Here is a 26223-nt window from a genome sequence, read left to right on the forward strand (position 1 = left end):
AGTGAAACAGCATAAGAAAGCCGGAGCTCAAGTTCAAAAAGCCTTGGTCAAAAAAAATCAGAGTGCTTTATAGGGAAGGCGAACAGTTAGCAAGAACTTGTTGACAATTGACCACATGCTGATTACCATTTCTGATTCTATGAGTGTATATGGGTATAGAGAAGCATCAAAGGCATTGAGCCTACATTTGTGCTTAGCACAACAGTAGAAAGCAGTAGAAAGTTCCTGAAATTTCTTTTTTTAAAAAAATAAATTTATTTATTTTTGGCTGTGTTGGGTCTTAGTTGCTGTGCGCGGGCTTTTCTCTAGCTGTGGCAAGCAGGGGCTACTCTTTGTTGCGGTGCATGGGCTTCTCATTGCGGTGGCTTCTGTTGTTGCAGAGCATGGGCTCTAGGCACGCAGGCTTCAGCAGTTGTGGCTGGCGGGCTCTAAAGCGCAGGCTCAGTAGTTGTGGCACACGGGCTTAGTTGCTCCGTGGCATGTGGGATCTTTCCGGACCAGGGCTCGAACGCGTGTCCCCTGCATTGGCAGGCGGATTCTCAACCACTGCGCCACCAGGGAAGCCCTGAAATTTCTTTTTAATTGACGTGTTTTTTAAATGATTCAAAGAGCCATACTTTCGCTTAAATACCAAGAAGATAAAAATGAAGTCTTTTTGTGATATTTTATCCTAAATATGTAGTTTGTCCTTTTCTAACTTCTAAACAGAAAAATAACTCTCATGTCATAGTCATCTTACATAGATCATACCTTTTCTGAAAGGGCATGTTATCATCATATGTAAAGATAATATTTGAATTATTTTGTTACATCAAGTTGTCATGCTCTTTTGCTTAATAGGAAGGTCTGTTCCATTTTGTGTTTCAGTTCATGGTGTGCGGTGAGTTTATGAAGAGACATAAGACAGAGAAAGAAGGGATGAGAAGGAAAAGAATACTTGAGTTGTGCACAGACCAACGTAGTGATTGGGGGACGGGACCCACACGCACAAAAGACGGGCTCACCCATTACATAATTCAGCTCTAAATGACGTACCAAGGACTGTTACTGTTACTGCTACAGGAATTCAGAAGAGAGGGATATCAGTGAGGACAGGTGTTGAGAGGGAAGCTCCAGAGCTTCCTGGAGGTGGGAGCAGAGCCTTGAGAGGTGGTCAGATTTGAATGGGGAAAAGGAGTGTGAAGGGCATTGCAGGTGAGTGAAGCCACGCAAGAAAAGCCATCACAGCACACTTGCAAGAGAGAGCTGGCTTTGGGGTGAAGGGAACTGAGTGGGCAGCAGGGAGGGGAAGGGAAAGATGGGGGTGAAGTGATGCAAACCTTGAGTTTCCCTATGATAAAGGAAGAGCCTCTTCTTCCCCCTGTACTCCCTTTCCCTGGAACTGGTAGCTATGGCAGTCATAGTTGAAGTGTAAGAGTATAATTTTGAGGTGAAAATAGGTGATGAGATTGGTTTAGTTAAGGGAGTTTGAGAATAGTAAGGAGAGAGATGGATGAATTTGACGTTAACTCGATGGCTACAATCCACCTACTAAAGTGGCATTCGATCGACTTGGTTTTCCTTCTTTTTTTTTTCTTTTATTCTTTGGTTCATAATATTCTACGGCCTTCATTGCTGAGTACTGACAAGGATAAAATCATATTACCCTTTATCATATTGAAGTTTCTCACTTTTATCCAAAGCATCTATTACAATTGAGTAGTTAAAATAAGGGTGTTCTAGTAGCTTCCTACTAAAGCCTCTACAGTCCATCTGGAGCCCAACCTTGGCCTCCCTGACAGATCTACCCGGTAGGTGCACATCCAAGAGAATCCCCTTTGGGGGGCATCATTCACTGATCTGAGAACTCTGCCCCATTAACACCGAAGGGGTTGATTAGTTGTTTGGTAGGAGTTTACATGAAGAATTTACTGCTGATATCCATCAGAACGGACAGGTTACGTGGCAGTAACAAAAACTCCCAAACTTCAATGGCTTAACCCCACAAATCTTTGATTTCACTCACACTGTTCCTCTGCTCATCAGAGTCATCAGGGACCCATGCCCACAGGACCCATCTCGACACCTGCTTCCACAGAAGCAGCAATAAAGGATAATATAGCAAATGGTGCACTGGCTCTTTAAGCTTTCACTCAGGAGTAACGTAAGTCACTTCTGCACACATTTCATTAGCCAAAGTCAGCCAGATGGTCATGCCTAACTTCAAAGGGGGCAGAGAAGTACAGTCCTACTATGTACCCAGAAAGAGAGAAAAGCAGAACTATTCATGAACATCCGTAATGACATTCACTATCTTACTCTTTTTTCCTTCCTTCTTCCCTACTCTTTGTGAAAACATATTATACTATTTAATGGAAAACTCCCCGCCGGGTAGTGTCACTTGCTGAATGATGAGATGAACTGCTTTATTATTATTCCTTTGAAAGGTAATTCTGTTCATTATTTGATAGGACTAGCATATGATTTCTGCAAATATCGCCCAGTTCAGAGACCATCTGTAGTTTATGGAAAATATTAGCTGTAGTGAACATAATTGCGCTGAGTCACATGTCAGCAACATCTTCTTCTTTTCCATGGAAACCAGGAGACATTTTACAGTTTATCAACAAGTGTGCTGCCAGAATAGAGTTGAAAGCTTGCTTCCAACTCACTGTGCCTGTCCAGGCATAGCCCAATTATCCCTAATGTATGGAAGAAATAGCTGTGTATTTCCTGCTGTGCTTCTTGCACTTCAGCTGCTGGCTGAGCACTAGGCAACATGTTGTATTGTCACCTTGCTGCAGGGTCAGTTGAGGATTTCTGTTTTTATTACTGGAATGATGATCATGCCTTAGCAGTTTGGAGGAGTTAGTTATCTGATACCTTATGGTATGTCAAGGGCATTGGCCTTGACATAGAAAGAATTTTGCACAGGCTTGCCACCCATCTGGAATATGTCACTTATTTTCTGCTTTTCAAATGATTCCCTGTTTTGTTTTGTACTTTGCCCCCTGTCTGTTTTTAATTTCTTTACCTTGGAATTCCTTCCAAACATTGTTATTGTCATTGTTGATGAGGAAGGTCATAGCCGAGGACTAGTAAGACCACACTTTGAGTTGTCTTTCCAGAAGGGCAGAAGCAAGGGCAGAAACAAGTCTGCCTTGTTTGCCACTGAACCCCCATTGCCTAGGATGGTTCCTGGAACATGGTGCCCAATAAATATCATCGGATTAATAAATGAAGGAATGACAGATAGAGAAGACATTATTGGCTCACCTGCATGGTAGTTCGCTATCTTTCTTTTGACCAGTGGCAAAAGAATTGTAAGCTGCTGGGCTGGAATAAGAGATGGAAAGAACTCTTCCACATTAAACTAAGTTACCAACTCTATAGTTTTGCTCTCTAATTAGTTGCTAAATTGTTTTCACATCCTACTACTCCCTAGTCATACACAAATTTCCAGCCAAACTAAAACACCAACTGTTCTCAGGACGGTCATGCTCCTTCTTGTGAGTTGAATTGTGTCGCCCCTAGAAAGATATGTTGAAGTCCTAATTCTCAGTACCTCAGAATGTGACCTCATTTAGAAATAGAGTCACTGCAGATGTAATTGGTTAAGATAAAGTCATAGTGGCGTAGGGTTGGCTCCAAATCCAGCGTGACTGGTGTCCTTATCAGATGAAAAGGTGAACGCAGAGACACCCAGGGAGAACACCATGTGGCAATGAAGGCAGATATTGGAGGGATGCAGCTGGAAGCCAAGGAATGCCAAATGCTGCAGGAAAAACCAACAGAAGCTGGAAGAGGCAAGGACTGATTCTCCCCTACAGGTTCCAGAGGGAGCATGGCCCTACTAACATCTTGATTTCGGACTTATAGCCTCCAGAATTGAGACAATAAACGTCTGTTGTTTTAACCCACCTACTTTGTGACACTTTGTTATAGCAGCCCTAGGAAACTAATACATTCCTCATGCCCATATACTTTGCTTCCTTTATCTGGTCTTCACCCCACTGTCCATCTTGAGAACCTCCTTGATATCTCTTCTTGGGTAAAATCTTTAAATCATTTCCAAAATATTAGACTGGCTTGACTCCCCTCTCCTCCTGTGGCACCTGTGTCTATTGTGGAGTGGATGGTGAGACATAGGCAGGAGATTCTGAAGAGACTGCTCTAAAGGTGTCAAGGTTAGTTAGAAGAAATAAAATGAGTGAGTTAGGAGGAAAGCATATCGGCCATTGAGACCTGGGTGGAAAACAAGGGGGTAGGCTAAGAATACAAAAAAAGGCTGGTACAAAAAATATTTTTAAAAAGCAAGGTTAAGGTTCCAGGAAAGACTGCACTGCCTAGGGGAGCAGACACCATTCCTGGTTTCCCTGGCGAAGAGGCTTCCTCCCGTTGCTAAGGATACGATCACAAGACAACTATTTGTGATCAAAATAACTAATAATTAAAGGCAGAGCCATATATGGTGCAATAGTTCCACTTGATTCAAGGAAGTTCTGAGAAGGAGTTTAGGGAGGGTTATGCCGCAGAGAAGGAGGTTATGAGATCAAGATTTCGAGTTATACATAAAAAGTAAAACCCTGTATGAATGCACTTTGATTTTACAAAAAAGAAGAAAGAAAAATAGAGAAAGAGAAGCAGAGGGAGGGAGGGAGGGGAGGAAAGAGAGGGGGCATCTTCTGGGTATGCCTGTTATTTCTCTCATGGCCTTTTGGTCAAGTCAATTAGATAATAAATTATGCATAACCATCTCTGCTGGCATAAAACGCTTGGTGTGAGAAACGATGGATGTTCTGGTGATCCCTATAAATTTGCTTGGGGTCAGAACAATTGTCCCAGCCTGTTGCTTGATTTGCTCTCCCCCTCTCAATTATCACCCAGGAGGGTTGGGCCCCGCCACAGCGGGGAGTGACCATTTGGTAGTGTGTCAACGCTACCTCTCGTGTAGATAAGCACTACACTTGGGGTTTAGTCATCTTTGTTGAAATAACAATGTGTAGCAATCAATTCAATGAGAGTGAGTCAAAGAGATAAAACAGATCTATACACCGTCTGGGTTGGATGGGGAGGGAAGGGAAGAGGTTGCTTTACTGGCGGAAAGAAGCTAGAAGCAAGGCATGGGGTGAGCCTACAAGCTCTGCTGACCCTACCACCGGTCACTCGTCCCTCGACAGGGAAGGCTGGGTGAGGCAGCGCAGCTGCTGGTTGGTCCTTACAGGCCTTTAGGGTTCAGCAGAGGGCGAGGGTCAGGGTGGGGTGGGGTGGGTTGGGAGCGGGTTGGGGGGCATAGGGCGGACTGTGTGGCGGGACACATGTGCTTCCCCAACAGGCAGACTGAGCGGAGGCTTTGAACACCAGCAAATCAGGCCTCCAAATACTCAGGTAGGGGGAGCACTTGACAGTTTAAAAAAAAAGCATTTAAATGGTCAACATTTAATTTGTTGGAGTTTATGTTTATTTTTGGGTTTATAATTTTTAAATTATAGTTTATATATTTTTTCACTGCTTGGAGTTTTAAAGGTTTCAGCACAGCCGTAGGTATTTGAGGTAGAGGAAAGCTGGGATTCTGTCCAGAGGAATGCAGCAGTTGAGACCGGGGAATCAGCTCCAAGGTGAAGGACAGGAGTTGTAGTGTGGAATGGAAACTGGGGAGTAGGATGAAGTGGGTAGAAGGGGAGAGGTCCCTGATGGGAAAGCTTAGAATAAATAATGAGTAGCCAAGCGAGCAAGTGGGGGACGGTCTGCAGAAATTCCGGAGACTTAGGACAGATGCTTGCAAAGGGCTTTCAAGCCACTTGCGTGGGTGAACGGGGTTTATTTAAAGAGATAGGAAATGATGATTGGCAGCAGTTCGGCTCTTGCCCTTGACAGAGCTGCTTACCTTCGAGAAGACATCATGGGCAGAGTGGGGAGACACACTGGCACCGGGTGAGGAAGGAAGAGCCTGAGAATAGCAGGCACCCTCTTCCCACCTGAGTGTGAGGGTGGACCCTGCTCCCCGCCTTCCTTTGGCAAAGGGGCAAAGGAAGCGTGTGTAAAGTCACCGCCCTCAAGGCAAGCCGGTGGTGAGGGTAGTGGCCTCAGTGGCTGGTACATTACCTAAGGGGTTCATGCATCATTTCATTGGTGGTGCTGGAGCAGCCAATCAGGGAGCGTCACTGCAGCCATGGACACAACAAGACAGACAGTATTTGTGAGCCATCCTAGAAATCCTTCTCTCTTTTGAGCCATTTTTGCACTACTGTTAATCTGCATCTTGCCTGTACCTGAGGCTGGCGACCCGGGGAAACCTCCCTGTCACACAGAGGAGAAGGAGGGTGCATGGAGCCACAGCTGACGCTCAGAGATGCTGGCTTTGTAAACTTAGTGGGTACAGTCTAATTAGAATGTGCTAGAGCTACTCCAGGTGAGTCAGCTTGACCTAACTTAATCAGTACGTGATAAACTGCCATTGGGCACAGAGCCCAAGAAAACCTTCTTATCAATTCTGGGCTCTGGTTTGGTTAATTCAATAACGAGGTATTTCCTGGTTTCTTCTACCTGTGCGGCTGCGCATCTGTTAGTTTAACATGGATGTTATTGAATCTACTTCCCTTCTGAGGCCAGTCTTGCCTTTGATATTTGCTGTGGAGACAGTATCGCCCTCCTTAATGTACCCACCACCCTGGCTCTGAAATCCTGCTTCCTGCTCAGTCCTTGCTCTTCCCTCTCTACCATCCCACTGAACGGAGCCTAAGCACAGACATGGCCTGTCTCCTTTCTGTTGTGAAACACCACTAACACAAAGCAGTTGCAATAACAGACTTTTCTGAAGTTGTTGTGACTAATGAGAGCAGACAGAGCTATTATAGCTTGGGGCAGGAAATAATTTCAAATGCAACGTGAGACATCATTGTTCCTAGAAGTGCGTCAGGCATTCCCCCATGACGAATTTCCCTCTGACTGTGTCCCTCCTTGCAACCCTCTGGAGCCCCAAAGCCAGAGTTGCCCAAAAAGAGATCAAGAAATATCCCATCCTTCTGTTCCACCCCTTATAGAGATGGAGCAACCATTTATCACATGCCAGGCACTTCACTAACTGCTCACATCATCTCAGTTAATCCTCTCAACAACACTGTGGGAAACAAACTTATTTCACAGATAAGGAGACTGAGATTCAGAGATAGTAACTGGGCCAGGGACGCACAGCTGAGATTTGAACCCAGCTCCATCTACTGCAAGCTCACGTTCCTCACTGTGACCTTTGCTCTCTCCTTCACATACTCCTTAGGTCATCAGAATTCAGATCTATTACTCACCCCTTAACTCAGCAAACCTTCCTGTAGAGTCAGGTAAAAATTTCCCTAACATTTTCTTCCATGCAATTGAATCCTTTCCCCAAGAGCTCTCCCTCAAAGACCTCCCTCTCCTGAGATAATATTCATATCGGCTCTGATCCCCTTTCCACTGAATTGTTTCTCCTCACTTGCTCTTCTAGGTAGCTTTCTGCTGTCTCTCCTTCCCCCTCCCCCACTTCTCTGCTTTGTCAGCTCTCCTATGGAAAGAGCTTCATTTAACATGAGGAACTTGGATCTGTTTGCCCTACTTCCTTCTCGAAATAGGTGAATCAAGCCCCATAGAAAAGTGAACAGGATGTCTGACTCCTACGCTGAATCCCTCAGACGTTTTCTCCAGTGGCCACGGGAGAGAAGGCGGGACCCTCCTGCTGCTGTCTTTTCTTCCTCTTGTTTCCTTGGCCTTCTTGGAGCCAAGCTTCGCACTCCATTAAGCCAGAACACCCAGCCCTCGTGAATCCTCATAATTCTTAATTATGTCCTTGCCACCGGTTGGCATAACAGCCACAGGTGAGAGAGAACACACGTTCCAATGGAATTATAAAACAAACACCGTGGTTCTCCTCCCAGACCTTGCTCTGAGAGGCTGTAACAACATGAATCCACAGTGCAGTGGTAATGGTGAGAAATGACAGCTCTGCTTCCCAAAAGCCCTATCTCCAAGAGATTAGGATTCGTGAACCAACTGAGAGATGGTGTTGAGTACCTAGTTGGTCTGAGGCATGCTATCAGGGAAACTTTTTTGTGAAGAAAGAAAAGAAGGAAAGATTTGCCTGCACTGGTGGGACTTACAGCTTATTTGCAGAGATGGGATATAAAAGATATTTATCCATACCACAGAGGGCGTGCCAAGTTGTAAATGTGTTAGCAGACCGAGAGGGCTACAAGAGTTCAGAGGAGGGAGACAGCACTGAACTGGGAGAGGAAGAAGGATGGCAGGCCAGGGATGAGGCTCACAGGCCATAGCCTTCCTGGGCTGGCTGGGGGCTGGGAGTGGAGGCGGGGCAAGGGCATCGTCCGGAGAAGGGCTGAGCAAAGGGCACAGGCGCGGGACAGGAATGTGAGCGATGCGTTCAAGAGACAATGAGTCATCCCCTTGGCTTTCTTTACTCTACAGATGCCACATAATAGTGGGCACATAACAGGTTATTATTTTTCTTCTTTTTTTAAAAACCGCAAAATTAAAGCGAGACCCAAATTCTCAGTATAGAAAATATGCCTGTGATGTCAGTGCCCAGTGACACCACAGAGGTGAGAGTTCCTGAGCCCAGTATGAACCTAAACCCTGACAAAATTCTCACCCTTTTAAATTTTTTTATTTATTTATTTTTCTCACCCTTTTTTTTTTGCTGGAAACTCCATTTACTTAATGCTGTCGTACAGGAGTCTATTCTTTGGAAAACCTGAAAATAACCTGGCCAGACAGTCCCTCAATTACTAAGCACAGTGTCAGCAATTATTTTGGCTTTGTCATAATGGATCACAAACTTTTCTGCTGTTTTAAAGTACTTGGAAGCGATCTGGAGCCAGGAAGTGTCTCTTGGAGGAAACTAATCCTGGTAACATTACCTACACAAATCACCATGTTTTAGCGATGTCACATCAGCAGCTGTTGCTGCCGGGGTGGTGAAGGAGTCTTCAGGTGCATTCCGTGAGTATTAGAGTGCCGTTTCTGATGAGTACCATCCTGTGTTTCTGAATTTCCGAGTAGGTATTAGTGGTGGTGGGTTGTCGTGCTGGGCTCCCCAGACAGAACTAAGGCACTTCCACCTCCCAAGACATACGCAGGAAGATTTTTTGCTTTTCCGATATTTTCTATTGAAGATGTTTTTGTTTTTCCCACATTTTCTATTGAGGGCTATCAGCAGCCTCTAACTCCAAACTTATGGGAAGTTCTCCTTTATTTATCATCTTTAAAAAATAGTTTTTTTTAACCTAGCTGGAAGTTCTCCTTTATTTATCATCTTTAAAAAATTGTTTTTTAACCTATCTCCTTTTCCCAACTGGTTACTAGACATTGCCAGGGTATTTAGAAAGGAAATGAACTTCTCACTTCATGATTCTAGCAAAGCAAACATTATCAGAGTGTTGAAGGAACAAGTCTGGGACACACTGTGTTCCGTTAGTCATAAGCACATACTAGGAAAAATTCAACTAAGCCTCACTTGTGTGTATTAAAATAGCCCTTTTTCCAGCTCAGAATCACATTTCAAAGGGTGCCTGGTACAAAGCGAAGACAAGAATAACCTAGTCACACAATAGTGCCAAGGATAAGATGTGGTTTTCCATCTTGTTTCAAACAGAAGGTAGCACAGAGATGTGAACGTGCAGAGAACTAGCAGTGAGCAAAGCTGAGTGGCAGGAAGCTGGGCGACCTTGAGCAAATCACCTAACCTGTCTGGGCATCTTCATTTAGAAAATGAGGGAGGAAATGCCATCGTACTTTAGCACATAATGACCAAATGAGAAAATGTGTGAAAAGCACTTTGTAAACTGCAGGTTTTTCCTACAACCCTAAAGGGAATTGGAGAGGTGGCTATTTGGGGAAAATGAGATATGTGCAAAGCTTCGTTTTTAAAACTGATTTTAATATCTACCATTTTATGTGATTTAACGGTAGCAATTAGAGGTTCATTAATTTATACCCTAAGAAAATACTGTTACACCATTACTGTGTCTTCTAAATGAACCATTTCTCTTTTTACTGTCATTTGGAATTTTCTCAGTGGGAGAAAAGTATTTAAAAGACAAATTACCTGGAAGATAATGGGGTGAGATTTTTCGAAGTATCTTCTGTCCAGAGACAAAAGGCTTTTTCTGCTGTACTCAAGTATAGCGATCGAACACACTGATTCATTTGACAATATATTTTTTTCAAATAAAATAAGGAAATAGAGGGTGTTCCAGCAAGTCATATGGAGGGAGATGTTGAGGGGAGGGTGTAGGAGAAGGAGGAGGAAAAATATTGAGGGAAGCCGACCAGGAGAAGCATCAGGCAACCCTACTGGGTGTCTTCAGTATTGAAGGTGGATAAACTAGGTCCCTCCCAAGTGAATAGAGCACTTAGGCAAGTCCCCATCTGCCTCTGAAGGTGTTTGGGCTTTGGCACCATCCCTCTCCTCCACCACTCTACTTACTCTTTTTTGAAAGCTGATCAATAAGAACGTCAAGGAGTACTTTTCTACCAGAGCCATAATCTGTTATTCAGGAGAGATAGTCCTTCCAGGCAAACCATACACCAATCTTGCAACGACCTGCTCTGCCGCCTAAAGCATGAAGGGCACTACACACCCAATAGCTGACTGTCCACACTTGGAGCTTATCCTCAAAGAGCTTGACCTCTGACTCATTTTCATTTGAGGCAAAATCATTAGGAGAGTTGATCCTAATCTGCTAGCAACTGTGACCCCAAATTTACTAAATGAAATATCATTTCTCAGCTACTTTGCCATATTACTTAAAGTTGCCTTTGCCCATTTGCAGGAAACTCAGTTGAAACCAACCCTGACCACCCCCTATGATAGCTCTCAGTGCCTCCTCAGGCAGTGATGGGATCCCATTTGCTGCACTCCAAACAGGCCTAGGTGCAAAGCAATGCCAGAAATTCCCTTTTTACCCTGTATTGTGAAGGAAATGCCATGTAACAATGGAGAACCAGGAGGGCAGTGTCTTACTCAAGTACCAATTTCTTTGCCCTTTGCCCTCATCTCTAACTGCTGGGATTTCATATCCACAAGGCTAAAGTCCTGATTCTTTTTCATCATTAGATCATTAGTGACCACAGGGACAGCTCTGAGACTGATATTTTTTTTTAATTATTAAAAAGTAGAGAAGGAAGTTTTTGTCCCTGTGATTTTGTCAATGTGTTCCTATTCTTCATGAGCAAACCTCGGAGAGAGCTTGAGGGGTAAGGGGAGGGACTTAACTGATGATGTTAATTGAAAACTTCAAAGGTTGCTTCCTATAGATATAAACTGAGCACCACCGACTGCCTCTTCTAAAATTAGTCTCTTAAACTAATTAATTCCTCTGCTTTCCAAGTCAACCAACCAAGACCAAGTGGAAGTAACAAGAAAATATCTCTGAGAATAAAGCTTTTATGGTCAAATAAAGTAAAAATATTAATTCACTGATGTATTATTTGTCAGACAGTTGTCAACCACTGCAGGGGACAAGTGAAGTATAGGTGTCTCTGTCCCCTAGGAACTTAAAACCTAATTGGGAGGAAAAGCACACAACAATTGTAATTTAAATATGTTTATTGCAAAGAATTGGGAAAATGGAAAAAAGCATAAAACAGAAAATTATTAACTTTTTCATAGGGTTCCTTATAAGTATTTTCTTCAGTTTTATGTGCTTTTAAAAATAAAATGACTACCATACTACATATATAGTTTTGTATTCGGCTCTCCCACTTAGTTTTACCAGGAGAAGCAGAAAAGGAAGTGTTTAATCTCCCCACTTCTAACTTTACAACATATATGATAGATAGAAAGTTAATATCATACAGATAAGGAGTCTTACAAATTAAGAAAAAAAAATGGAACACCTCAATAGAAATGGGCAAAGAACACACGAATGGAGAAGTCACCAAAAAAGAAATACAAGTGGCCATAAACATATTTAAAATATCCAAATTCACTAGAAATTCAAGAAATGCAAAATACAATAACTAATGAGATATCATTTTCACCTATCAAATTGGCAAACATTTTATCGTATTCATTTCTCTAGTGGGAAATCTAGTACATGAATAAAAGCCTTAATATATTCACATCTTTCTCTACCGGAGTTTTTATCCTTAAGAAAAAAGCATTATAATTTACAATAGTTAAAAAACTGAAAGCAATCTAAATATTCAACAGTCTAGCATTGATTAAATTATTGCATATTCATCAATAAAATGTGTGCAGAAATTAAACCTCATGTTTTCAAATATCACAGTGTGCACAACATATTTTGAATGAAACAAAACTGATTATAAAATTGTGTATAGTATGAATTCAGTTTTATTTAAAAAATATATATACGCTTATAGGGCCCTGAACCAAGATGGAAGAGTAGAAGGACATGCTCTCACTCCCTCTTGTGAGAACACCAAAATCATAACTAGCTGCTGGACAGTCATCGACAGGAAGACACTGGAACTCACCAAAAAAGATACTCCACATCCAAAGACAAAGGAGAAGCCACAATGAGATGGTAGGAGGGGGCAATCACAGTAAAACCAAATCCCATAACTGCTGGGTGGGTGACTCACAGACTGGAGAACACTTATACCACAGAAGTCCATCCACTGGAGTGAAGGTTCTGAGCCCCACGTCAGGCTTCCCAACCTGGGGGCCCGGCAATGGGAGGAGGAATTCCCAGAGAATCAGACTTTGAAGGCTAGAGGGATTTGATTGCAGGACTTCAACAAGACTGGGAGAAACAGAGACTTCACTCTTGGAGGGCACACACAAAGTAGTGTGCACATTGGGACCCAGGGGAAGGAGCAGTGACCCCACAGGAGACTGAACCAGACCTACCTGCTAGTGTTGAGGGTCTCCTGCAGAGGTAGGGGGTGGCTGTGTCTCACCGTGAGATCAAGGACACTGGCAGCAGAAGTTCTGGGAAGTACTTGATGTGAGCCCTCCCAGAGTCTGCCATTAGCCCCACCAAAGAGCCTGGGTAGGCTCCAGTGTTGGGTCGCCTCAGGCCAAACAACCAACAGGGAGGGAATCCAGCCCCATCCATCAGCAGACAAATGGATTAAACTTTTACTGAGCTCTGCCCACCAGAGCATCAGCCAGCTCTACCCACCACCATTCCCTCCCATCAGGAGACGTGCACAAGCCTCTTAGATAACCTCATCCACCAGAGGGCAAACAGCAGAAGCACAAACTACAATCCTGCAGCCTGTGGAAGAAAAACCACATTCACAGAAAGATAGACAAGATGAAAAGGCAGAAGGCTATGTACCAGATGAAGGAACAAGATAAAATGCCAGAAAAACAACTAAATGAAGTGGAGATAGGCAACCTTCCAGAAAAAGAATTCAGAATAATGATAGTGAAGATGATCCAGGACCTCAGAAAAAGAATGGAGGCACAGATCGAGGAGATGCAAGAAATGTTTAACAAAGACCTAAAAGAATTAAAGAACAAATAAACAGAGATGAACAATACAATAACTGAAATGAAAAATGCACTAGAAGGAATCAATAGCAGAATAACTGAGGCAGAAGAATGGACAAGTGACCTGGAAGACAGAATGGTGGAATTCACTGCTGCAGAACAGAATAAAGAAAAAAGAATGAAAAGAAATGAAGACAGCCTAAGAGACCTCTGGGACAACATTAAATACAACAACATTCACCTTATAGGGGTCCCAGAAGGAGAAGAGAGAGAGAAAGGACCAGAGAAAATATTTGAAGAGATTAGAGTCAAAAAATTCCCTAACATGGGAAAGGGAATAGCCACCCAAGTCCAGGAAGCACAGCGAGTCCCATACAGGATAAACCCAAGGAGAAACACGCCGAGACACATAGTAATCAAATTGGCAAAAATTAAAGACAAAGAAAAATTATTGAAAGCAGCAAGGGAAAAATGACAAATAACGTACAAGGGAACTCCCATAAGGTTAACAGCTGATTTCTCAGCAGAAACTCTACAAGCCAGAAGGGAGTGGCATGATATACTTAAAGTGATGAAAGGCAAGAACCTACAACCAAGATACTCTACCCGGCAAGGATTTCATTCAGATTCGATGGAGATATCAAAAGCTTTACAGACAAACAAAAGCTAAGAGAATTCAGCACCACCAAACCAGCTCTACAACAAATGATAAAGGAACTTCTCTAAGTGGGAAACACAATAGAAGAAAAGGACCTACAAAAACAAACCCCAAACAATTAAGAAAATGGCCATAGGAACATACATATCAATAATTACCTTAAACATCAATGGATTAAATCCTCCAACCAAAAGACACAGGCTGCTGAATGGATACAAAAACAAGACCCATATATATGCTGTCTGCAGGAGACCCACTTCAGACCTAGGGACCCATACAGACTGAAAGTGAAGGGATGAAAAAGATATTCTATGCAAATGGAAATCGAAAGAAAGCTGGAGTAGCAATACTCATATCAGATAAAATAGACTTTAAAATAAAGAATGTTACAAGAGACAAGGAAGGACACTACATAATGATCAAGGGATCAACCCAAGAAGAAGATATAACAGTTATAAATATATATGCACCCAACATAGGAGCACCTCAATACATAAGGCAACTGCTAACAGCTATAAAAGAGGAAATCGACAGTAACACAATAATAGTGGGGAACTTTACACCTCACTTACACCAATGGACAGATCATCCAAAATGAAAATAAATAAGGAAACAGAAGCTTTAAATGACCCAATAGACCAGATAGATTTAATTGATATTTATAGGACATTCCATCCAAAAACAGCAGATTACACTGTCTTCTCAAATGCGCATGGAACATTCTCCAGGATAGATCACATCTTGGGTCACAAATCAAGCCTCAGTAAATTTAAGAAAATCGAAATCATACCAAGCATCTTTTCTGACCACAACGCTATGAGATTAGAAATGAATTACAGGGAAGAAAACGTAAAAAACACAAACACATGGAGGCTAAACAATACGTTACTAAATAACCAAGAGATCACTGAAGAGGTCAAAGAGGAGATCAAAAGATACCTAGAGACAAATGACAATGAAAACACGATGATCCAAAACCTATGGGATGCAGCAAGAGCAGTTCTAAGCGGGAAGTTTATAGCTATACAAGCCTACCTCAAGAAACAAGAAACATCTCAAATAAACAACCTAACCTTACACCTAAAGGAACTAGAGAAAGAAGAACAAACAAAACCCAAAGTTAGCAGAGGGAAAGAAATCATAAAGATTAGAGCAGAAGTAAATGAAATAGAAACAAAGAAAACAATAACAAAAATCAATAAAACTAAAAGCTCGTTCTTTGAGAGGGTAAACGAAATTGATAAACCATTAGCCAGACTCATCAAGAAAAAGCAGGAGAGGAGTCAAATCAATAAAATTAGAAATGAAAAAGGAAAAGTTACAACAGACACTGCAGAAATACAAAGCATCCTAAGAGACTACTACAAGCAACTCTATGCCAATAAAATGGACAACCTGGAAGAAACGGACAAATTCTTAGAAAGGTATAACCTTCCAAGACTGAACCAGGAAGACATAGATAATATGAACAGACCAATCACAAGTAATGAAATTGAAACTGTTATTAAAAATCTTCCAGGGGCTTCCCTAGTGGCACAGTGGTTGAGAGTCCGCCTGCTGATGTAGGGGACAGAGTTTCGTGCCCCGGTCGGGAAGATCCCACATGCCACGGAGTGGCTAGGCCCGTGAGCCATGGCCGCTGAGCCTGCGCATCCAGAGCCTGTGCTCCGCAATGGGAGAGGCCACAGCAGTGAGAGGCCCACGTACCAAAAAAAAGAAAAATCTTCCAACAAACAAAAGTCCAGGACCAGATGGCTTCACAGGTGAATTCTAACAAACATTTAGAGAAAAGCTAACACCCATCCTTCTCAAACTCTTCCAAAAATTTGCAGAGGAAGGAGCACTCCCAAACTCATTCTATGAGGCCACCATCACCCTGATACCAAAACCAGACAAAGATACTACAAAAAAAGAAAATTACAGACCAATATCACTGATGAATATAGATGCAAAAGTCTTCAACAAAATACTAGCAAACAGAATCCAACAACACATTAAAAGGATCATACACCACGATCAAGTGGGATTTATCCCAGGGATGCAAGGATTCGTCAATATACGCAAATCAATCAATGTGATACACCATATTAACAAACTGAAGAAGAAAAACCATATGATCATCTCAATAGATGCAGAAAAACCTTTGACAAAATTTAACACTGATTTATGATAAAAACTCTCCAGAAAGTGGGCATAGAGGGAACCTACCTCAACATAATAAAGGCCATATACGACAAACCCACAGCAAACATCTGTCTCAATGGTGAAACACTGAAAGCATTTCCTCTAAGGTCAGGAAGAAGACAAGGATGTCCACTCTCACCACTATTATTCAAAATAGTTTTGGAAGTCCTAGCCATGGCAATCAGAGAAGAAAAAAAAAAATAAAAGGAATACGAATTGGAAAAGAAGAAGTAAAAATGTCGTCACTGTTTGCAGATGACATGATGCTATACATAGAGAATCCTAAAGATGCCACAAGAAAACTACTAGAGCTAATCAATGAATTTGGTAAAGTTGCAGGATACAAAATTAATGCACAGAAATCTCTTGCATTCCTATACACTAATGATGAAAAATCTGAAAGAGAAATTAAGGAAACACTCCCATTTACCACTGCAACAAAAAGAATAAAATACCTAGGAATAAACCTACCTAGGGAGACAAAAGACCTGTAGGAAGAAAACTATAAGACACTGATGAAAGAAATTAAAGATGATACCAACAGATGGAGAGATATACCATGTTCTTGGATTGGAAGAATCAATATTGTGAAAATGACTATACTACCCAAAGCAATCTACATGTTCAATGCAATCCCTATCAAATTACCAATGGTATTTTTTATGGAACTAGAACAAAAAATCTTAAAATTTGTATGGAGACACAAAAGACCCCGAATAGCCATAGCAGTCTTGCAGGAAAAAAAAAGAGCTGGAGGAATCAGACTCCCTGACTTCAGACTATACTACAAAGCTACAGTAATCAAGACAATATGGTAGTGGCACAAAAACAGAAACATAGATCAATGGAACAAGATAGAAAGCCCAGAGATAAACCCACGCACCTATGGCCAACTAATCTATGACAGAGGAGGCAAGGATATACAATGGAGAAAAGACAGTCTCTTCAATAAGTGGTGCTGGGAAAACTGGACAGCTACATGTAAAAGAATGAAATTAGAACACTCCCTAACATCACACACAAAAATAAACACAAAATGGATTAGAGACCTAAATGTAAGAGCGGACGGTATAAAACTCTTAGAGGAAAACATAGGAAGAACACTCTTTGACATAAATCACAGCAAGATCTTTTTTGATCCACCTCCTAGAGTAAAGGAAATAAAAATAAACAAATGGGACCTAATGAAAGTAAAAAGCTTTTGCACAGCAAAGGAATCCATAAACAAGACAAAAAGTCAACCCTTAGAATGGGAGAAAATATTTGCAAACAAATCAACAGACAGAGGATTAATCTCCAAAATATATAAACAGCTCATGCAGCTCAATATTAAAGAAACAAACAACCCAATCCAAAAATGGGCAGAAGACCTAAACAGACATTTCTCCAAAGAAGACATACTGATGGCCCAGAAGCACATGGAAAGCTGCTCAACATTACTAATTATTAGAGAGATGCAAATCAAAACTACAATGAGGTATCACCTCACACCAGTTAGAATGGGCATCATCAGAAAATCTACAAACAACAAATGCTGGAGAAGGTGTGGAGAAAAGGGAACCCTCTTGCACTGTTGGTGGGAATGTAAATTGTTACAGCCACTATGGAGAACAGTATGGAGGTTCCTTAAAAAACTAAAAATAGAATTACCTTATGACCCAGCAATCCCACTACAGGGCATATACCCAGAGAAAACAATAATTCAAAAAGACACATGCACCCCAATGTTCATTGCAGCACTATTTACAATAGCCAGTTCATGGAAGCAACCTAAATGCCCATCGACAGACGAATGGATAAAGAAGATGTGGTACATATATACAATGGAATATTACCCAGCCATAAAAGGAACGAAATTTCATAATTTGTTGAGACATGAATGGATCTAGAGACTGTCATACAGAGTGAAGTAAGTCAGAAAGAGAAAAACAAATATCGTATATTAACGCATGTGTGTGGAACCTAGAAAAATGGTACAGATGAACCGGTTTACAGGGCAGAAGTAGAGACACAGATGTAGAGAACAAACGTATGGACACCAATGGGGGAAAGCTGCAGGGTGGTGGTGGTGGTGGTGTGATGAATCGGGTAATTGGGATTGACATGTATACACTGATGTGTATAAAATTGATGACGATTAAGAATCTGCTGTATAAAAAAAAGTTAATTTAAAAAAATAGAAAAAGAAATAGGCAAAGCCAATCTTTGGTGTTAGTATTTAGGATCGTAGTTACCTATGAAGGACTTGTGAATGAAAGTGGGAAAGAGGAGGTGTTTTAGAGTGCTGGTAGTAACATAGTGAGTTCAATTTGTATAAAACTGTCAAGCTGTTCACTTAAGTTTGTGCACCTTTTGCTTGTATGTCATGTGTGAATAAAAAGGTTACAGAAAAAAATAAATAGATAAAATATATATATATATGCTTATATATTTAAGTATTGTTATATATAAAATAATTAACAATGGTTATTTCTGTGCCTTTGCAAAATATCCAAATTTTGTGTTGTTCATGTATTCTTTTGTGTTTAGAAATAAAAGTAAATAATTCCATTTTTAAAAAGAGAGATATGAAGGTCAAACATTCTGTGAAATACCTTTTGATCTAAACCTTTATACAGGTGATGTCTTTGATATCCCAATCTCCTTCAACTTAATCAGGCATCATGATATCATGTCTCAAATACCAAGGATGAAAATTATTATTATTACTATAGCTACCATTTATTGAGTGCCTACTCTGTGCTAGGCAATGTGTTAAGAAATTTACATATACCATTGTATTTAATCCTCACAACTACCTTCTGAGATAGAAATTATTATTATTCCCCATTTACAGATGAAGAAACTGAGACTTAAAGAGACAATAAGAGGCCACCTAGCAAGTAGGTGGTGGGGCTAGCATTTGAACCCTGGTGTCTGTCTCCAAAGCCTACACTCTACCTCTACTCATAGATTGTAACCTTCTCCTTTGCAAGGAGAACTGGGAAGGCCCATCCTATTCATAAATTTAGTAAAATTGGGTTTGTTGGGTAGAAAAGCGGTTATTTACCTTGCTAACTTGTGGAATTTGATACAAATTACCTGGAATTTTACTCTCAGGACTACTGAAGACATGGCTATCTGACTGCCCAAGCACATGCAGCCAGTGACAGAGCTGGAAGTCAAGCCCAACAGCTTGCCCCAGAGTTTGCTGCCTCTGCCTGTCACTGCATGATGCCTCTAGGGGTATCTGCCTAGGTCTCCATTTCTTGAAAGCATTAGGAGGGAAAAGGAGATGTTTCCCATTGTGATTCTCTCTGGTCCCCTGATATCTCCATCACCCAACTGGCAAGTACCCTTCTCAGGCACGAGGCTCACCCAAAGCCCGGGTGAATCCTATTGCATTTCTAAGAATTCAGGATGCTTATGCACCCCACTTTTCCACTCCCTCACCTCCTTCTGACTCCAATTTTCCTTCCATCAGATATGTCACTTTACTGTTATAAATCCAAGCCATATCTCAGCAACTCAGAAATTGGCTGCGTTGTCTACTGAGGCATGAGAAATTTGTTCTTGACAGTGAAGGTCACTGTTAGAAAATATTAATGTTTAAAATCAGAAGCTAAAGAATGACATGCATTTCCAAAGGAGGAGGTCCTAATGGTTTTCTGAATGCAGAAATGATAGCTTGTGAGGAGCTTTTAAAGAGCTTTCCTGCTAACTCTAAAGGCCCAAGGTTGGTTGGTTGGTTTGTTTGTTTTGAGGTTTCTTAATGGAATCTAAACACTTCATTGTGTTCACCAGAGAGCGAATTGAATATAAAGTGGCAGGCCTTTATATTCAGCCAGTGAGTTGGAGCACAATTTGCATGAAATATGTTAGCTTTTTGTTTTTCTTTATGGTATTTAAAGGTTCTTATGAGAGATGAGTTTGACTTCTTAGATGGTTTCATTTTTGCACTCCAGGTCCAACTAGTGGGGTCATTCTTTCCTACCTCCATCCAGGCTTCATGCCCAAGTTGCCACTTGGGGGCAGTCCAATGCCTCCTTCTCTGCCCATTGCCATCTTCCCTCCTGCCTTCTCTACATAGGATTCCTAGGTGGTTGACCTAGTTTCTGGTCCCTCTTACAATATAATGGTCATTACCAATCTCAACAGTTTCTTAAAAAGAAGTAAAGGGCCACATTCTTAATATATTGAAAAATAATACATTATACAGTTTTTCAAGGAGCGTTCAGGAGGACTCTTCAAAAGAACCTCCTGATGTAGGCAGGGCAGACACCTTGGTTTAGGAGGGTAAAGTCAATGTTTCAAACTTTGATGGTTCTGAAGCAGAGGTTCACTGATCCTTCGGCCAGGGCTCTTTCCTGCAATCATTCTGAAAAAAGATTTAGACTTTATTTTGAAGGAAGATCATCTTTTAATGAAGACATCAAAACAATAAACAGCAGTAAGAATAATACAGTAGGAGAAGAAAATCACATAATAAAATTTCTTTGCCGGTATTTACTCCCAAAATGGTTTCAATCTCAAAGAAGAAAAAAACTGCAATCCCTTTTCAAAGTTTATTATAAATTCACTTAAACATGGAATAGACAGCTTGCCCAGATCTTTTCCCCACCCTTCCGTCCGCATGAGACAATTTAATTAATGGGCAAACAGCCCAATGGTGGATTTTTCTAATAGAGTGGCTTGAAAGAATAAGCCCCATCCTTGCACAGAGCTCATTGGCACACTACTCTGGCTGCATTACAGAAACAGAACAGACTCATATGGTTCCTGGAAAGTAATTGTTTGGCAGGGTTCTAGCCTCGAGTGAATCCATATAGAAAAAGTGCTCAGGTGGCCCTCCGTGGTGCCAGGGCCACGGTTGATGGAAGAGGGTGTACGTGAATGTGTGTATGATGGCGCGAAGTCCTGAGGGGGTGGATGGAGGACACAGCTAGGGAATACTGAGAGACCCATAAGAACAAGGCTGCAGATTATTCCCACTTCCTCTGCTCCTGTAATCCACTCACTTAGCCAGCAAATGTACACTGAATATCTACTGCAAGCTCAGCACTGAGCAAAGAGTTTTGCATAGGTGGGCACAAGAAACGAACTTTTAAGGGACTGCAGAAAAAGTCCATGCTGTTGGGCTTCCCTGGTGGCGCAGTGGTTGAGAGTCTGCCTGCCGATGCAGGGGACACGGGTTCTGTGCCCCGGTCCAGGAAGATACCACATGCCGCGGAGCGGCTGGGCCTGTGAGCCGTGGCCGCTGAGCCTGCGCGTCCGGAGCCTGTGCTCCGCAACCGGAGAGGTCACAACAGTGAGAGGCCTGCGTACCGCAAAAAAAAAAAAAAAAAAAAAAAAGTCCATGCTGTTGATAAGCTTCCAGTTCAGACGAGGAAGTCATTTTTCAAGAAGTGATTTATCAAATATTTGTTGAGTTTCTACTCTGGGCACTGGGGTTGTCTGACAAGCCTCAACGCTCCAAATTGAAATATTGATATGTTACAGTTTACAGAAGTAGCTTTTAGAGCCCACTTTATTGACATGGTCAATGTTATACAGAAATGGAGAAGAAGATTGCTTTTAAAACTACCCCAAGATTGTGGTCAGGTTAAAGTTTGAACCAACTAGAGACTAGTTCAGGGAATTTGCTGGAAGCCTTTCCAGGATTTTTTTTTTTTTTTTTTTTTTTTTTTGAGGAGCAGGCAGAAGGGCAAACTCCCATCTTGGACTTTAGGTCAATTAGGCATTTGCCTTGTTCCCATCACCAGGACTTGCTCTGAGAGATGCACCTGCACTGCCTTCAGTTCAATGTCTCTGCAAATATGAGCCTCAAGCATAGTCAGCGTCATGTGACTTGCTTAACAGAAACATTCTTCGCACTGTGGTTGTGGATCCCGTATCCCTGTCCACTCCCAGCAAAAGACAGCAGCAAGCTTTCTGGGGACGTTTTAAAGGGTCTTAGGATCTCCCTTTTATATGAAAGCATCTTTTGGAGACGGAAGACTTGTGCTTGTGATCTCACACCCTGCACACACCAAGAACAGCACATCAGCCTCTTACTACAGACGGGAGCGGTTGGCTCTCAGCCATTGTTAAGCTGGATCCCGCCGCCTCTGAGCCAGGACATTTGGGTGCTGCACCAGTTCCTGCCTTGGCTGCTTCTATCCATCATTTCTCCACAACTGAGTTTTGCCACGTGATACAGATCTGGATCTACTCACCATTATGCACTGATGACAGCAGGTGCCATTAGGAGGAAAGGGCTAGGCCGCCGAAGGGTACTTCAGCTGCCACTTGCCAACCCCTGCATTGCCCACCAGCTTTACATACAAACCAGAGGGATGTCCATCCAGCTTGTCACGAAAGCCTTCAAAAAAGCAGTCTGTAAAAGAAAGGTCTGCACTGAGAGCAAAACACACCTTGGTTTCACCTTGCCCCTAGCTTTGCTTTTAAGCAACTCATTTATCCTCTTTGGACTTTAGTTTTCCTATTTGTGAAACAAAAGTGTAAGACCCATGACTTCTAGGTCTGTTTCAGCCTTCACTTTCTATGTATGTAAAAGCCAAAGAAAAAAACATATCAGGAGCCATTAAGATTCACTGCCCTGTAGCTGAACCAAGAGGACCAGCATTAATATTTATTTATAATTTGTATAAAATTTATAAAAAGAAGCTAATAATTTAATTAATAATTAGCACAGGGCAGCATGACATTTAGTGGTTGGCATGCACAGAAGAGCCCTGGGCTCTGAGTCATCAGACTGTGCTTTGGGCTTCCCTGGTGGCGCAGTGGTTAAGAATCTGCCTGCCAATGCAGGTGACATGGGTTCAAGCCCTGGTCCGAGAAGATCCCACATGTCATGGAGCAACTAAGCCCGTGTGCCACAACTACTGAGCCTGCGCTCTACAGCCCGCAAGCCACAACTACTGAGCCCGCATGCCACAACTACTGAAGCTCACGCACCTAGAGCTCGTGTTCTGCAACAAGAGAAGCCACCAAAGTGAGAAGCCAGAGCACCACAACGAAGAGTAGCCTCCACTCGCTGCAGCTGGAGAAAGCCCTTGTGCAGCAGTGAAAACACAACACAGCCAAAAATAAATAAGTTAAATAAATAAATTTTTAAAAAGAAAAGTTTACCATTAAAAGACTGTGCTCTACAGAAGTAGCAAAATGTTTTTGGAGCTGAGTTCAAATCCTGACTCCATTACTTGCTAGCTGTGTGACTGTTTGCAGGATATTTAATCTCTCGGAGTCTGTTACTGCATCAGTAAATGATAATAAACAATACATCACAGGAGTGTAGTTTAAGATCTAGAGACATAGAGCTTAAGATTTATTAAGCTCTTGGCACATTGTAGGAACCCAATAAATATTAGCTTATGCAAAAGCTTATGGCTTTTCTAAGGTCTCTTAGAGAAGGGAAACTAACATATTTTGAGTTCTAGCTTTGTGCTAGAAACTTGTGACTTCATAATTCCATCCCGATGAAGTAGCTTCTGTTATCTGAATTTTAACCTAAATTAACCTAAATTCACTTTCCCCAGATGTAAAATGAACATAATTATACCTTTTCTACCTAACCTAAAGAATTCTTAGGAAGATTAAAAGAATTTAATATGAAAGGGCTTTGTGAATTGTTGACTTTTATTTAAATACGAATATAACAGCCATTGTTTTATTACACATTCTTTATGATAATGTTCAATCACCCAACATGCATTTATTCAGATCCTACTACTTGGCCGTTTATTCAGAACACGGTCTCTGTTCTCAGAGGCTCTAAAACCAGGATACACCAAAATAACAACCAGGAAACTAGAGAATAGTTAGAAACAGCTGAGTTGCCACCGTTGAAAGTAGATCTGACCTAAAAGATAGATTTAAGGTGAAGAGAATGAGAGAAGGAAGTAGCATGAAAATAGAAAGAGGCAAAAAAAAAAGAGTCTCCTGTGAAGCAGCCTGTGAAGATGTTAGGATTCTTGCCCTTGTAATTTACGGGAACATTCAGAATTCAAACAGTCATGCAGCAAATGTTCACTGAGTGCCTACCATGTGCCAGGCACTGTTCTAAGCACTGGGGACACAGAAGTGAACAAATTAAAAGGTGACTACCTTGAGGAGCTTGTATTAATAAATTATACAGAATGTTAGAAGGTAATGAGTGCTACAGACAAACAAGAGTAGAGCAGGGTAAGGGTGATTGATCAAGAGTGACAGGAGTGAGGTTGTAGGTGGCGATATAAAATAGAGTGGTCAGAGAAGGTTTCACTGAGAAGGTAACATTTGAGGAAAGGCTTGTGAGAGGTGAAGAAGTAAGAGAAGGAGGTACATAGGGAAAGAGCTTCAGGCAGAAGGAAAGGCTAGAGCAGAGGTTCTCAAAGTGTGGTCTGCACTCAGACCAGCAGCATTAACATCTGGGAAGCTGTCAGAAACGCAAATTTTCAGGCCCCCTCAGAAACTCTGGTGGGCCCAGCAATTCCCCTCCAGAGGATTCCAATGATCCCTAAAATGTGAGAGCCACTGAACTAGAATAAATATCTAGATGGTCTGTGCCAAGCGCTGCCCGCCTTGTCCAAGGCCAACATGGGTAGAGTGAAGTGAGTAGAGGGAGAGAATCAGTAGAGGAGGTCTGGAGAGATAACGGCTTGGAGAGCGGGGCTGGGGGCTGGGAGAGATCCTATGAGGTCTTGTGAGCTATTGTAAGGGCTTTGGTTTTCACTCTGAGCGAAATGTGGAGACGCTGCAAGATTATGACTAGCAGTGGCACAATCTGTTTTGAAAGTATCACTGGCTGCTGTTAAGAACAGACTGTAGAGGGGCAAAAATGGAAGGGTTTCTTTTAGTAATTCAGGTAAGAGATAGTAGTGGCTTGGATCAAGATGATAGTAGTAAAGGTGGAGAGAAGAGGTGGAATCTGAATATGTTTTGAAGAGAGAGTCAAGAGGATTTCCCAACAGAGTGGTTGTAGGGAATGAGAAAAAGACATCAAAGATGTTTCTGGATTCAGTCATGGGAAAGTTGAGTTGCTATAAACTGAGATGGGGAAAGGTGTAGTGGAAGCAGGTTTATGGTGAGAGGCAGGGAGGTGGGGTGGCACAGAGACGGAAAGTTAGGTTTGGGACCTGTTTGCGATGTCCATTCAACCTCCAAATGGAGATGCTGAGTAAGCAATTGGATATATGAGCCTGTATTGAATTGAATCAACTTGTCACCCTTCTGAGTTAGAACAGAGAACTAATTTCCACCAAGAGCAGTAAGAACTGATTCTACTCATTTCAAATCAGGGGTGATGTCAGAGTTCTTAGTTCTTAGTTCTTAGTTCTTTCGCTGCTTGTTTCTTTACGGTCCACATATCCAAAAGGGAGGTTTCTTTTCTTGACCAGGTAAAAGCTCTCCTGGATCAGTCCAAGAGACTTCCAACACAGAAAGAAGCTACTGGCTTTGGAGAAATGGAGGTTAGTGGGGTACCTAGCTCTCTAGACATTTGGAGAAAACCAACTGAATGCTCTTATGCTAGATTTTGCCTTTTTATCTGAAGTTTTACCTATGTGATAATTTAAGGAGATTTTCACCCCACCAAGGAAAAAAAAATATGGTAGCATTAGCTAGCCCCGCTCAGGGTACATGACAAGAAACTCCAATCATAGACTAGAAGAAAGTGTATGTTACAGAGGAGCCAAACATCTCACTATAATTAACTGTTTTATCAGCTGCTTTGAAAACATATCATTGAGAATTTCCAAAAGAATAAGACTTGGGTTTTCCAGCTGAGACTGTTTGGAACCTGGTCCCTGGGGTTTCCATAAACTAAGCTGTCATTAAACATTTCTACCACTGAAGGGGGTCATTAGGTGTGCAAGCCCATTTGATTTAAATTCCTATTTATTTTGGTTGCGGATCTCTATATAGATTTGTTTCCCTAAGGCAGAAAATAAGCTAATGACATTTATGGATCTTAAACATGTATTTTCTC

Source organism: Pseudorca crassidens, chromosome 2 (assembly GCF_039906515.1).
Source record: "Pseudorca crassidens isolate mPseCra1 chromosome 2, mPseCra1.hap1, whole genome shotgun sequence".
NCBI classification, from domain to species: domain Eukaryota; kingdom Metazoa; phylum Chordata; class Mammalia; order Artiodactyla; family Delphinidae; genus Pseudorca; species Pseudorca crassidens.